The sequence below is a fragment of the Sinocyclocheilus grahami genome, unplaced genomic scaffold, assembly GCF_001515645.1.
Source record: "Sinocyclocheilus grahami isolate Dianchi unplaced genomic scaffold, SAMN03320097.WGS_v1.1 scaffold110.1, whole genome shotgun sequence".
Classification (NCBI taxonomy): Eukaryota; Metazoa; Chordata; class Actinopteri; order Cypriniformes; family Cyprinidae; genus Sinocyclocheilus; species Sinocyclocheilus grahami.
Window position 1 is genome coordinate 1177552 of NW_015505289.1, and position 11056 is coordinate 1188607.

The 11056-nt window shown below is 35.8% G+C and overlaps 2 protein-coding genes across 2 annotated transcripts in view; both read right to left on the reverse strand.

Annotated features, from left to right (window-relative positions):
• The window catches only part of LOC107589002 (membrane-associated phosphatidylinositol transfer protein 2-like), a gene marked incomplete at its 3' end in the record, with an annotated part of 42677 nt that extends 38041 nt beyond the window's left edge, over window positions 1-4636 (reverse strand). Inside the window, exon 1 of the mRNA XM_016277297.1 lies at window positions 3966-4636. The remainder of the gene's footprint in view (window positions 1-3965) is intronic.
• Window positions 1-11056, reverse strand: part of LOC107589003 (M-phase phosphoprotein 9-like) — a 28233-nt gene that overhangs the window by 976 nt on the left and 16201 nt on the right. The gene's annotated exons all lie outside the window — the stretch shown is intronic.

The following is an 11056-nucleotide window of genomic DNA, read 5'->3' on the forward strand; positions in this document are numbered from 1 at the left end:
ATTTCAAAATTATACAATCTAATTTAGATGAAAAACTGCTCATGTTGGATGTATGCAGCATCTTTGTTTGGATCATGATTAAAATGCAGTGTTTGCTTCTAATTTTAAAAGGAAAGAGCACAGACAAAGACTTAGTTTGTTTATATGAAGAGATTTATTTTATTTGTGTTACTTATTTATTTGATTTGGGGCTTGTTTTAAATTTTCAATTTAGTTTTGTTATTTACATTTACATTATATTTCAATTTAGTCATTTAGCAGACACTTTTATCCAAAGCGACTAACAAATGAGGACAATAGAAGCAATCAAAACCAACAAAAGAGTAATTATATGCTATAAGTGCTATATTAGTATATTATTATAGTGTTATATTTCAATTTCACAAAGAAATGTGCAGCATTTTGTCCAAGCAATAATAAAAGGACACATTTAATTTATAAGTTGTCTTAAATCTCATTTTGTAAAAAAATAATAACCGTGAATCGAATCGTGAGTTGAGTGAATCGTTACATCCCTAGTTATTGTGCAATGCAACTTAAAATTTTACAAGAAAAAGCCACTGTAAAAAAAGCTCAGCACTGATTCTTTCACAGTAATAACACAATGGATGACAAAACTTCCCGGCCCAAATTACCATGCATATGTTCTGTAGCAGATTGGTGGCCCCTAGCACGCCTGCTTGCCTTGTTTGGAAGGAATGCATCTCAGTATTTACTATTCAGCTATAAATAACAAGGTGCAACTGTGTAGTGTCGCCCCGCCGTTTCGCTTCCCTCTCTCCGTTGTGGCACCGGCATGCTGCTGATAATGTCTGGGTCATATTGGCATACTGTCATGAGCCTGGCAGCGGCCTGCCTTGCCACCATCCACCCGTACGTCCCTGCTGGAGCTGCAGCCATTAGCAGGCGTTCTCCGGCCGGGCCGGGCGCAGCAGGGGGCAGTGGAAGCCAATCAATACTGTGACTCATTCTATCTACGATGGCTGCTTCATAACAGGATTCATTAAAAACAAACCTAATCATTTTGGCAGGATAATTAGATACAGGGAAGCATTTTTTCCTCTCCCTCGATTTGCTTGAAAAGGACATGGCAAACTATGAGGTCTCGCTAACTAAATATGTAGGTTGCTAGCGAAAGGGAGGGTCCTGCGCGCACACGGCAAAAAGAGGCTCCGAAGTGGAATAGCAGCTAAAATTAACAATTGCGTGACAAGATAATTGTGACCCTGCGATTAAGACGTGAAGAACGGCCCAATTATCTTGACAAGACTGAAATGATTACTGGATGATGCAGGACTGTGTTCGATATGCTTATTAATCAAAGACCGATGAAAATAATGCTAGATATTAAGGATGTATCTTCATATTTCGGACCAAACGTAACAATTTAATTATCAACCAATGAAACGGTCAACACTAATCTAAATATTGGGGGGAACCAGTATTGGATGGATTTCAACTACACAATACGCCAAACTGCATACACAAAACTATGTTTTACAGCACAAACTCTCTTCGTCTTTGGGAAACGTAACTTTAAGGGCTTTCTAATCCTTAACCAGGTAGGTTATCTCTGACAGTTGATTAACTTTAGATCAGCCAAACAGGGTCAACTGACAAAAATGGTCAATTATTATATGGACATGCACACAAAAACACATGACAGAGAGTCGTGCCTGTGTCATTTGAATCAACCACATACGCAAAAAAACGGTAAAATTATCAAATATATAAAAAAATGAAACAATTTGGCTAAAAATCAACAGTGCTCCCATGTTAAGAAAAATCATATTTAGGGATGCACGATATATCGGCCACCATATCGGTATCGGCCACAGAAGTTATACTCACAAACAGCAATATATATCTAATAAGATACTAGAGAGTTTAGCATCATTTTAAAAATGTATATTCAAATTAGAAAGTTAAATAACCTTTCCAGGCCTGTAAATCACCATTTACACTTTTGTTGTTGTTGTTGTTTTGTTTCAAACGTAGTTGATTTTTTATAACATATTACTGTTTTTAACTTTTTGTTTTATTGCATAAACTACAAAGCTGTTTTTCCAGACTGTGGGAACAGTGTTTATCACAAAACTAAAATCCGGCCCGCAGGATGATTTAAAGGGGTCATATGATGCGATTTCATTTTTTCCTTTCTCTTTGGAGAGTTACGAGCTCTTGGTGCATAAAGAAGATCTGTAAAGTTGCAAAGACTAAAGTCTTAAATCCAAAGAGATATTCTTTATAAAAGTTAAGAGTCAGCAATGCCTACCTAAAACGGCTCGTTCTAACATGCCCCCACATGTCTACCTCACTATGTGGGAAGATTTGCATAACGCCGCCCAAATCGTAACGCCGCAGCGTAACTTTTATTCTCGCTGTAGTATTGTTGTTGACGCTGCAGTCATGTCGTGAAGGCGCTGTGTGCTTCGTTGTGAAAGCGAAACTACTTTGTTTGGTCTTCCAAAAGAGGACCAAAAATAAAATGCCCTGTAACAAATTAAGTTTTTAATATTTATGTCGTGATAGTTAAGTAATGTCTAACTATATCAAGAGTGTTGCTTTCCCGAATGTGAATTGATTTTATACAACAGCTCAACAAACAAGACGCTAGTATTAAGTGTGTTATATTAGTCCCAATGCTGTCTGTTTATCTCCGTTTTGGCAAGAAAAAGCCGAAGTAAGACCAATCGTGTGTCTCCGAGGCAGCACTGCGTATTAATCTGCGTTTTTGAACAAATTATTTGAGTCAATGACTCAGTGGCCCATTCATAAAGACAATCACTAGCTTAGTTTCTAAACGAATCAGCCGTTTTGAACGAATGAGTCAATGGATCACTCATTAAGACGGAGACTTGCTGCCACCTACTGGCGGCTTTAGTGTCATATTTATTTATCAATGACGGGCTTAAACCAACCAAGGCGCTATATCTCAAAAACACACTCTGCAAAATATGGTAATTATCACTATCAAAAATGAAAATAAAAGACATTTTGTGTCAATATTGCACACCCCTAAAATAACCAAGCATCATCTTAAAAAAAAAAAGTTGTCCTAGATTTTTTTTTTATTATATTGTATGGTTAATATTAATGTAATTGTGAGCAAACTAGGGTTTAACAAAAGGTAATTCGACCCGCAAAAGGGGACATTTTCTCCGATCCGGCCCTCAACCTTAAATGAGTGTTAGAACCACTTAAATGAAGTATTCATCAGTTTACTTGCAGTGGATAATGTCAGTTGTAGAGCTAACTAATCTTCTTCAACCAGGTAGGTTATCTCTGAGAGCTAATTAACTTTGATGGGTCACAAATTCAAAACCCAAAAAATCTAACTATACATCTCACGACCAGCTTTCCTGAGGAAATCACATGCAGAAATTATACATCTATAAATCACACATAAATATAAATAAGGCTCTTTAAAGACATCTTGTCATTAATATACATATATAAATTCAATGCTAATTCAAGAAACTGAATAATTAATACAGCATGCATTATTACAGGTACAAAATCAAACTGATAAGTGATTTGACTGCACAGTGATAATAACCCTCATTAACTATTCATGCTAAAGCGAAGATTGGCCAATTTATGAATCCCATCTAATCAAGACAACCGTATAAGCCTTAAGATAAGACTAAAATGACAGCATCTAAATAATAGAATAATCTCCTCCACAATTAACTAAATAGCACCTTTAATACCCACATAAATTACATTAATCTCATTACAACTCCCAAATGGTTCGTTTAAATGGGGCAAACCGTTTAAAAACAAAAACAAACAAACAAAAAAATCAGGGTTTAAGGCGATTATTTATTTATTTTGGTCACGAATGACAGAAGGCCGTGACTAGCCAACGTAACTCACAAGCGACCGTTGGAATTCAAAATTAGACCGTTGAAAAGAACATTTCAAACGCGTGCAGATATTTCGCGGGCTTTGTTGTTTCTTACCTGAGTTTTAGCTCAAAGCGGCTCTGATCAGAGCGACGCGGCCATCGATATCCAGCGGCTTTAGCTCACACACATCCCCGCCGCAGGTCGAGCTGTCTGCCGGTCGCTGCAACGCTATTTCCTCGCTGGCTACCGGTTCAGCCGACTAAATAAAACAGCAAAGCAGGCCGACGGTTTCCTCCATGCAGTCAAAAAATAAAATCCTGTGCTTTTAAAACAGCGCGTACGGCTGACAGTCCACAACATGCACACGTTCAAGAGGAAGTGACAGGACTGGTTAAACCACAGCAGAGCTCGAGCTCGACTGTCACTGCCTTTGCATTGTTGTTTTCAGCATGTAACGTTACAGCAGCGGCATTATATCCGCTGCAGCTTATGTAGTTGATCCTTTAAAAAAACAGCATGCAGAAAAACTGTACAGGTATGCTGATCCGTGCATTTGCGAGGCGTCCCGTGGGTCCTGCGGGTCTATTTAAAGCGTATGCTCTTTCTCAAAACCTTGACCTAGCTTTTCAGTGCGTGCACGTCTTTTCCTTCTTTCTATCTTTACCGAAAGTGCGAGCAGCATCATTTCTGGCCCGATATCATTGGATGGTAAATTCGCCTCTCCCCTTCCTCTAGGGGTTATTTTTCCATCGCTGTAGCGCCCTCTGGCGGCGTAATTCGATGACTAAACTCGCTGCTGTTGCGAGTGTTTCTTAAAGGTCCCCCATATTGTCAAAACTGAACTTTCCTGGCTTTTTTCACGATTGCTGAGGTCTAGGGGCTATTTAACTACCATATAAGTTTCAAAACAGTCAGTCCACAGTAAAATGCACACAGCCCGCTTAAAGTTCTAGCTATTTTTCACGAACCGTTGTGACTTCCGTAAAACGTTGACGTCAGAACTACACAGTCACCGCCTTCAGTCACCACCCCGAGCACCGCCCACCGTCCCACTCTCCTTTAGCCACACCCCAGACAACATCACGTCCATGCCATTGCTGAGCAACAACAACAACACGGAAACATGTCGAAAAACTTAACTTTAACCACGAAACCAGATCGGCCGACCAACGTTACGCTCTCACTCAAAGGATGGACGATCTGACAGGATTGTTACTATGAGGTGGATCACATCTAACGTGTGTAGTAAAGACAAACTCACCGTCTATCTAGTCACAGACATGATTTCATACACGACATAGTCGTGAGATGCAAGAAACATAGACATATGGCAAGAAATCTGTAGACGCGAAGACAATACTTTATTGAACCTTTTCTGATAAGAAGTGAGCGCGGCAAACGCGAGCATATTTGACGATCGTTTCTGCCAAGTCCACTCGTTTTATCGCGTTTAGTCACAGCTGTCGTCGGTTTTTTGTCTGGCAGTGGCAGCAGATATGCGATCAGATTTCTAATTTGAGGCTGTATTGCTTTGATTCTGGCACCCAACATCACAACAAGATGATATTTTAAGCTCCTCATGTAGCTGAATCTGCCCTGTTCTCAGCAGAGCTCCTGAGAGAGGAGCTGTAAAAATATATTGAGATGGTTTTTGGTACTTATACCGCAAATATATATTCTTAAGGACATATAAATAAAACTCCAGAAAGGTGTACAATATGGGACCTTTAAAGCGACAGTTACGCCAAAAATTAACATTTTGTAATTACTTACTCACCACCGTGTTGTTCCAAACCCATATGGCTATCTCTCTTATGTGAAACACAAAATGAGATAGTTTGCATATTGTTCAAGCTGCTCGTCTGTACAATGGATGTGGATGGGGACTAGCTGTCAAGCTCTAAAAAGGACAAAACATAAAGAACTAAAACTTAATAAATGACTCAATTACCCACCCTCATGCATTGCAAAGCTGTTTTTCTTGCTTCTATAGAAAAATGGCAGGATTTTGTTGTAAAACGTAAAAGCCGCTCTTTTCCATCCAATGAAAGTGAAAGGTTATTACATCTGTTAAAGGGATAGTTCACCTAAAAATGAAAATCCGTCATTATTTAATCACCCTCAAAGTTGTTCCAAGCCCGTACGAGTTTCTTTCTTCTGGTTAACACAAAAGAAGATATTTTGGAAAATGTTCGTAACCAAACAGTTGACGGTAGCCATATGGGAAAAATTACTATGGAAGTCAATGGCTACCGTCAACTGTTTGGTTACGAACATTCTTCAAAGAAACTCGTACCGGTTTGGAACAACTTGAGGGAGAGTAAATGAAGACAGAATTTTCTACCTATAAATAAAATCGTTATAGCGATAAATATAGTTTTAAAAAATCATTCTAAATTTAAGGGAACAGCAGAGTCCACGTCATAACGATATCGCTGGAATCGCTTTCAAAAAACTTTTTTTTATCCACCTTTTTCTTGCCGTAAAAATGGGCATTGGTAAATTCTATGGGTCTAGCTTCCGGTCTCATCCGCGTCCAGTTATTTTTAGCTGTACAGAACCGCTCCTTTTGCTGCTTAATATTGAAAATTGGTGTGTCTTACCATATTATTTGAATGTATTATCTTAATTATGAACACACTGGGTTGTAGTGCAAACAGTTTTACCGTTTACTGCACGTTGTTATTCTCCTCGTTATTTACCTCTAGCGGCTAATGAACCGGAAGTCTCGCCCATAGGCTTACTTCCTCGCTGAAGAAAAAGGTGGATAGCTGAACAACAATAAAAACATTGACAGCCAATCAGAATCCATCCTGCTTTTAAAGCTCAAACATTTAAAGTGGCAGATGACAAAACTGCAGCGCCAACTAATTATAAACAATGTTAGCAATAACTTAGTGTGGAGACTAAAATAATTATCATTATTAGCTATGTGAACAGGCCTGTAAGCTCCAAAAAAATAACTATATAAAAGTCTTCTTAAACCATAGGACCATGTTTTGTAAGAAACTAAATTTAAAAGTAGTTCACCTATAAATTTATACCTTCAAGTTGAGATTTACTGAAAATCATGCCTTCTATTCAAGCTCAAAATCATTTATGCTTTTGCATATACGAATCTGGCAGGTTTGCAAAACACACACTTCTTTGTTTACATGCATCCAGAAATGAATTTTCCTTTTATGGTCACATTATGCCTTTAACACTAAAACAGTTCTGATGAACGCAAAACATGTTTCAAGCTCATTTAATGAATGATTCGAGTAGACAGCCAAGAGTCGAACACATTATTCCGTATGCAGTTTTAATTGTGGAACATTTTGTGCAACAGTTAAATAGATTCCATGAGCTACAGGAAAAAACTGAACAGTCAACAGCTAACAATGGAAAAGCAGAGAAGAGCATATTTCAAATTTCATGCATCAAAGTAAGCAGTACATCCTGTGTTGCACTGGAAAATGTCAGAGGTCTAGCTTTGATAATCATGTGTAAACAGTCGGTGCTGGTTTGGGTTTGTGTTCTTTGCATGAGATGATTTCGACAAGGCAATTCAACTCTACTCATCTTATTATCAGATATGTGCTATCATTCTCTGCTCGCGTATGGCACAGGCAATGTTATCGCGTAAATGAATGAACATGCCACAAACAGTGAAAGCCTGCTATTTGAGCAAGTGTCATTTAAATAAAGAGTCGTAAGACACATGGTGCAATGGAAACATATGCCAATGAGCTGCCCTGCAGGACTGGATTGTTGCCATTCATTTAAATCAGCAGCAAACGAATCAAATAAAAAATATCGAGTCGAGCATACAATTTTCCATATTTCTGTGGCGTTAAAAAAGTAGATGATTTTACAAATCTAGGCATTATTAAAATATACTTTATAGTATGTTCACCATGTAATAAAACATACAAAATAGATCCCACAGTAATAAAAGTAGAAATATTTACTGAACATGTACATATCGGAGTCTGTACAGTGGAACGATAATAATTCATATGGTCCAGGGTAAAGATCATAATTCATGACAGTTCACAGCAGCCGTGGGCTATATGTTGGCAGAAGATCGCAGGATGTTGAATCGTTTCAGAGTCATGCGGATGAACCCGAGGTCGCGGTTCACCTTTTCTAGGCGATTCTCCAGTGACACCTAAAACCATGACGTTCATAATGTTACGCATCTATTTTTCCCACTGATGTCTTTTGTTATGCATAACCATCTTTAAAACAAAAAATTCAAGTAACAAAAGAAAATACTCAAATGAGATGTAGAGCCTTTCATTCATAAAGTGTCTAATTCAGTGGATTAACAACAACAGGCATTATCACGGTTATGCAACATATAAAACACTTTGGGGATGAATTTCAAGCAAAAAATAACTCTCATAATATATACCATGGGTTTCAGAAATGTCAGCTTATATATGTTTAAAAGATTTCAAGAGTTCTAATGATTGCAAAGTTTATTTATTCTAACAACCAATTCTCACAGTGCGTTTAAATAGTGTGTTCGGTGTTCTTATTAATATATTACATATTTTAAAACAATATTAACATTTAAATTATAACATACTGTAATACAGGCAGTATACTGAAATATAATTGCTCATATCATGATTTTTAAAAATATTTATTTAATATATAATGCTTAATATATTTTTCACAGTGCATTTAATAAATAATTAAATATTATATATTTTTAATATATATACAATTTATATGTGTGTGTATATTATTCGGTGTTCTTATTTAAATATATTAATTAATTTAATACATTATAATATTTAAAATGTGAATAACTATCACAATATATATTGTGAAATACAATTATTCAAAACAATTACAATATTTATATTATATTTATTTAATATACATTATGAAATATATTCTCACAGTGCATGTATTAAATAAATAATCCATCCTGCTTTTTTTTGCTATTTATTCTGCTTGTTTCCTGAAAAATAACACATATACATATACATATATATATATATATATATATATATATATATGATCCAGTGAATTATTATTGCTCATTATTGTCCATTTACGGTATTTTAGAAATTTAAACAACATGTGTCATCTTAATATGTGGTTAATGACATTTTATTATAATATTACACCACCCAAATATGTATTTATTTCCTTCTAATTCTCGTTGTCAATGCAGGCAGATTTTTGCCTATATTCAAAGTTAAGAAAAGTGATAAGTGTAGCCTGCTTAAAATAGCCTTGAACATAAAACAAGAGGACAAAAACATAGTTGATGACTAAAAATCATTTCATGACACTAGACATTACTTTGTGAAGACAGTGGCATAATACAGTGACATAATACGTTTTTTAGCCATATCAAAACAGTAGTCATGTGCATGTGTAAATTTTACTCGCTGGTGGTTTTAGGTATACAACGACCCCTGGCGGTTTAAGTGTTAAAATACTTGACATGTGAATAATAATCCATCCTGCTTTTTTTTGCTATTTATTCTGCTTGTTTCCTGAAAAATAACACATATACATATACATATATATATATATATATATATATATATATGATCCAGTGAATTATTATTGCTCATTATTGTCCATTTACGGTATTTTAGAAATTTAAACAACATGTGTCATCTTAATATGTGGTTAATGACATTTTATTATAATATTACACCACCCAAATATGTATTTATTTCCTTCTAATTCTCGTTGTCAATGCAGGCAGATTTTTGCCTATATTCAAAGTTAAGAAAAGTGATAAGTGTAGCCTGCTTAAAATAGCCTTGAACATAAAACAAGAGGACAAAAACATAGTTGATGACTAAAAATCATTTCATGACACTAGACATTACTTTGTGAAGACAGTGGCATAATACAGTGACATAATACGTTTTCTAGCCATATCAAAACAGTAGTCATGTGCATGTGTAAATTTTACTCGCTGGTGGTTTTAGGTATACAACGACCCCTGGCGGTTTAAGTGTTAAAATACTTGACATGTGAATAACTATATTATAATGTATACTGTGAAATACAAGCGGTCCATATTAGGGCTGGGTTCGACATATTAGATGTCCCGATTCGATTCTGATTCGCAAGCTCTCGATTTGATTCTCGATTTTTTTGATTACATTTAATGAATATAGATTTAATACAAATGCTATTTATATTTCTAAAAATTGAACAGTAAGCATCAGTTTACAAATGGTGAATTAATCAAAAGAAATTAAGAGCCACAGACCTTTATTTTATACTTTTTTTTTGGAGCCCTATATATTTTATAGGGCCCTATTAATAATAGGGCTCTATAAAATGTTTTTCTTAATTTTTTCTGGTAAACAAATGAAGGCATAAAACAATTTAATTTATCCTTTAATTAAATGAAAACTAAATCTTAATTTTTTAAGCGCTGCACAACAGAGGTTTACTGTTAAAATTAAAAAGAAAAAAAGTGAGATTATTCCTTTAAAAATAAAGCTGTATTCATATTTATCATTTGTAGTAGTAGTAGTATTGTTATTACATTGAATCTTACATTCTACTGCACAATAGTAATATATTTCTGTCACAGTTTCTTCAAGTTAAACCAAACTTTTATTTTGACGGGTTGCCGTGAAGAACTTGCAGCTGCTGTGTATGTGAGATGAGTTTTTCTCAAATTAAACGGCAAAATGTCTCAGAGCGGCTGAATGATGTTCATGTGTCCATATTGTCATACAGGGAGACGGTAGAGGCTGAAAACACCGCGAGCGTCACGTGCGCTTCAGTATGTGTGTAGTAAACAAAAGAGCACATCCGCTCCATTCATTCACTGTGGAAATCATAGCGCCCTAGGCATGATGACAAATGCTTCCGCAGATTTGTAATATTACTACAGCATTTCACCTTCACGTTAATCAGATCTTGTGTTAAATGTTAGCGGAAATATATATGGAAAAATATTAATGCAGTTATGCCCTAAAGTTCTAGATATTGGGGGGGAAAAAATGCCCCTGTATGAGTTTTTGTCTCATATTTACATCATATGATAAGCGATATCACACCAGCAACGAGAGCAATATCACAGGAGTGCTGTTTTTGTCATGAAGAGCACGAGTGCAAATGTGATTTTATACAACAGTTCAGTAAATAAGAAGTTAATATTCTTATTATTACAGCCAAATTAGTTTGCGATTAGATTAATTAATCGCAGCACCCTGTAATTAATATAT